The sequence below is a fragment of the Rhagoletis pomonella genome, unplaced genomic scaffold (assembly GCF_013731165.1).
Source record: "Rhagoletis pomonella isolate Grant_MI unplaced genomic scaffold, Rhpom_1.0 Rhpom_scaffold_00186, whole genome shotgun sequence".
Lineage (NCBI taxonomy): Eukaryota > Metazoa > Arthropoda > Insecta > Diptera > Tephritidae > Rhagoletis > Rhagoletis pomonella.
The window spans coordinates 134,957-139,965 of NW_023458740.1; positions in this window are offsets into that span (position 1 = coordinate 134,957).

A 5,009-nucleotide genomic window follows, 5' to 3' on the forward strand; every position below is an offset into this window, starting at 1 on the left:
TCGTCCCGCCCAAAATTTTTATATATTTTATTGAAACTTTTTGGTCCAACATTTTCACCAACAATTAACGTTTACGATTTTCATTGGCACATTTGTCTGCTAAGATTAAGGTTTGGTGGTCATTTGCCGCTTTAAATAACCTAAGGAAAGTGTTATATCCGTTCTTGAAATTCTCCAGTTGTGCGGCATTTCATAGCACGGTTATTCGCAAAGCGAAATAAATTTTTTCGTCTTCACTCCCTGGCGGCAACAATGACCCGGTTCTATAGTGAATGCCCTAGAAGCTTTACTGTATAGTAGGTCTTCTTCTTCTTCTTATTTGGCGCTGTAACCGCCTAAGCGATTTTGGCCGAGTCCAAAACAGCACGCCAGTCATTTCTCTCTGTGCTAACTGACGCCAATTGAAAATGCCAAGTGAAGCCAAGTCCTTCTCCACCTGGTCTTTCCAACGCAGAGGAGGCCTTCCTCTTCCTCTGTTCCCAGCATCGCGGCCCGCGTTGAATATTTTCAGAGCAGGAGCGTTTCTGTCCATCCGAACGACATGGCCAAGCCAGCGGAGCCGCTGAATTTTAATTCGCTGCACTATGTCTACATCGTTGTAAAGCTCATACAGCTCATCGTTAAATCGTCTGCGATATTCGCCATCACCAACGCGTAAAGGTCCGTAAATCTTTCGCAGAATCTTTCTCTCGAAAACTCCAAGAGCCGCCTCATCAGATGCTTTCATTGTCCATGCTTCCGCACCATACACCAGCACAGGCACGATGAGTGACTTATAGAGTGTGATCTTTGTACGACGAGAGAGGACTTTACTTCTCAATTGCCTACTCAGCCCAAAGTAGCACTTGTTGGCAAGAGTGATTCTCCGTTGGATTTCAAGGCTGACATTATTATTGGTGTTAATGCTGGTTCCCAAATAAACGAAGTCGTCTACTTTTTCAAACTTGTAACTGTCAACAGTGACGTGGGTGCCAAGACGCGTATGCTCTGACTGTTTGTGTGCTGACAGGAGATACTTCGTTTGTCCTCGTTCACCACCAGACCCATTCGCTTTGCTTCTCTATCCAATCCCGAGAAGGCAGAACAGACGTAGCCCTTGTTTTTACCGATAATATCGATGTCGTCGGCATACGCCAGCAATTGTACGCTCTTATAAAGTATTGTGCCTGAGCGGTTCAGTTCTGCGGCTCTTATTATCTTCTCCAACATAAGATTAAAGAAATCACACGAAAGGGGGTCCCCTTGCCTGAAACCTCGTTTGGTATCAAACGGCTCGGAGAGGTCCTTCCCTATTCTGACGGAGCTGGTGGTATTGCTCAACGTCATTTTACACAGCCGTATTAGTTTCGCGGGGATACCAAATTCAGACATCGCGGCATAAAGGCAACTTCTCTTCGTGCTGTCGAAAGCGGCTTTGAAATCGACAAATAGATGGTGTGTGTCGATCCTATTCTCGCGGGTCTTTTCCAAGATTTGGCGTATTGTGAATACCTGATCTATGGTGGATTTTCCAGGCCTAAAGCCACACTGATAAGGTCCAATCAGCTCGTTGAGGGTGGGCTTCAGTCTTTCGCACAATACGCTCGATAAGACCTTGTAACCTATGCTTAGAAGGCTAATTCCGCGGTAGTTGGCGCGTATGGCGGGGTCGCCTTTCTTGTGGATTGGCCAGAGCACACTTAAATTCCAGTCGTCGGGCATGCGTTCATCTGACCATATTCTGCATACGAGCTGATGCATGCACCTCATCAGCTCCTCGCCGCCGTACTTGAATAGCTCGGCTGGCAGGCCGTCAGCTCCAGCAGCTTTGTTGTTTTTCAGCCGCGTAATCGCTATTCGTACCTCGTCATAGTCAGGCGGTGGGACAGCTACTCCATCATCATCGACTGGGGACTCGGGTTCGTCTTCCTCACTACTTTCAGCGCTGCTACCATTCAGTAGGTTATAAAAGTGTTCCCTCCACAATTTAAGTATATTCTGGACATCGGTCACTAGGTCGCCATTGTTGTTCTTACAGGAGTTCGCCCCGGTCTTGAAACCTTCCGTAAGTCGCCTAACCCTCTGGTAGAATTTTCGGGCATTCTTCCTGTCGGCCAGCATCTCAAGCTCTTCGCACTCACGTATTTCGGCCTCTCTCTTCTTATTGCGGCAAATACGTCTCGCTTCCTTCTTCAGTTCCCTATAACGGTCCCACATGGCTCGCGTTGCGCCCGATCGCAGCGTGGCCCTGTAGGCGGCATCTTTTTTCTCTGCGGCTTCTTGACATTCCTCATCGTACCAGTTGTTCTTTCGGGCTCGCTGAAATCCAACTACTTCTTCGGCGGCGGTACTTAATGATCGGGAAATGTGGTTCCACTGCTCGCGTACGTCGGATTGTTGAAGAGTGCTCTCAGAGAGCAGGTGTGTGAGTCGAGTGGCGAATAAATTGGCCGTCTGTTGTGATTGCAGCTTTTCGACGTTAAGCTTTCCTTGCATTGTTGGGCGCACATTTTTTGCTGCACAGAGGCGGGTGCGTATTTTGGCTACAACAAGATAGTGGTCCGAGTCGATGTTTGGCCCTCGGAGTGTACGTACGTCCAAAACGCTTGAAGCATGCCTTCCGTCTATCACAACATGATCGATTTGGTTTCTCGTTTTTCGATCCGGAGACAGCCATGTAGCTTGGTGGATGTTCTTATGCTGGAACCTAGTACTACATATTACCATATTTCGGGCCCCGGCGAAGTCGATCAGCCTCAGTCCGTTATCGGACGTTTCGTCGTGGAGGCTGAATTTTCCGACAGTGGCGCCAAAGATCCCTTCCTTGCCCACCTTGGCATTAAAATCGCCAAGCACGATTTTGACATCGTGTCGGGGGCAGCGCTCATATGTACGTTCCAAGCGCTCATAGAAGAGATCCTTGGACGCCTCATCCTTCTCTTCCGTCGGGGCATGGGCGCAGATGAGCGAGATGTTGAAGAATCTAGCTTTGATGCGGATTGTGGCTAGACGTTCGTCCACCGGGGTGAACGCCAGTACTCGGCGACGGAGTCTATCTCCTACCACGAATCCAACACCGAATTTGCGCTCCTTTACGTGGCAACTGTAGTAGACGTCGCAAGGCTTCACGCTTACTTTACCTTGCCCCGTCCATCGCATTTCTTGGATGGCGGTGATGTCAGCCTTTGTCTTCCCGAGGACATCAACCAGCCGGGCAGAGGCACCTTCCCCATTAAGGGTCCGGATATTCCAGGTGCATACCCTTAAATCATAGTCCTTTATACGTTTGCCGTGGTCGTCATCAGAAAAAGGGGGTCTCATCCGAGGCTTGTTGGAATTTTTCATTGGGCGGGGTTTTAACGTGGCGGGACCCAAACCCAGCGCACGCGAAGTTTTACGCCTTCTCACTTTAGCTCGCTCCCAAACGGGTGTTTGGTTGCTACCCAGAGGATACGTGGATATAAATATCCGGACGTTGTGAGCTGCGATTTGAACCGTACGCACAAGAATCGCTTCTGGCCACTCCCAGGTGAATGGCAGTCAAAAGTTTTCCACTTCTGCGCACGGAACCATCCTCCAAGTATAGTAGGTGGCAATTTCAAAATGGGTGCGAATCATTGTTCTACAGAAATGCAATATACATATACTTATTTTAGACGAAATACCTTAAAAGTTTGAAGGCATAATAATATTGGAAAATCACATCCATTGGGCCAATTGCAACACAGGAGCGTTCGATATACTCAATGGTGCAACAGGTCGTTTTAATCTGACCTTCACGGCCAATTTTCTCACTTGGCTATTTTTAGTAATAGCTCGACTTCAGCACCACTTGGCAGCACGTTTTTGCAATAGTATTGCATACATATTTAAAACATTAGCCAAATCGGATCATAAATAAGATTTTTAGTAATAACTCAACTACAGCGCCAACTGTCGGATTAAATTGTGAAACTAAACCATCCAGAGACCCACTCAAATACACAGAAAGATTCGTTAAAATCCGTACAACCATCTAGGAGGATTTCACTCACAAACACACCTACAGAAGAATAAAAAAATTCATTCAAAGATAGCTAAAGGTCGGCCCGTTTGTAGGCCTCACACCCCTTTTCAAGTAGCCCAAATTTTCTCCATGAGTATGGGCTTGATTTCAACTATATACATATCTCGATACGAAGTTCCAGTACTGTACCATGAATACCTTAAGAGATATGCAGTATAAAAATTCGATTTATATGGGAGGTGCCACGGCCCCCCTTTCCAACAGCTGCCCTCATGAGTATACGATTGATTTCGTATATCTCAAGTTCCAACTCTACCATGAACACTTCCAAAGATAGGCAGTATGAAAAATTCGGTTTGTATGGAAGATGCCACGCCCCCTTTTCCAATAATTCCAATTTTTCTCCAAGAGTATGCGATTTATTTCGTACATCTCCATACAAAACTCTAGAACTCTACCAAAAAATTTCCAGAGATAAGCAGTATGAAAAATCGGTTTGTATGGGAGATGTCACACCCCTTTTTACAATAGCTAAAATTTTTCTCCAAGGGTATGCGATTGATTTCGTATATCTCCACACGTATATCATCACACTTTCAGAGATATGTAGCATGAGAAATTCGGTTTGTATGGGAAGTGCCACGCCCCCTTTACATATAGATTTTTTTCAGTCTAAAACCATCCTTGGGACACGTGCGGCAGAAGGCAGTTTCAAAAAAGTCGCCGCTCTCGAGCCTTGCGAAAACTAACAAACGGCTTTCTAAAAATATATTAGTTGAGATATATTATAATTATATTTTGACAGTATCCGTTGTTTCTTATTGGCGCAAAAAAATCTTGCCTAGTGAGGAATTCGGCCCTTGATATGGTCGTTACTTAAAGCTACTTATATTCGAAATTGCATGGAAATTGGAAAACAGGAATCTATAAGCTTATCCAGGCAAAAAGCTACCTACGTACCGAATTTTAAGCAAATCGGACCATAAACACGATTACTTCGAACAGATCGGTCCCTGGTCCACTT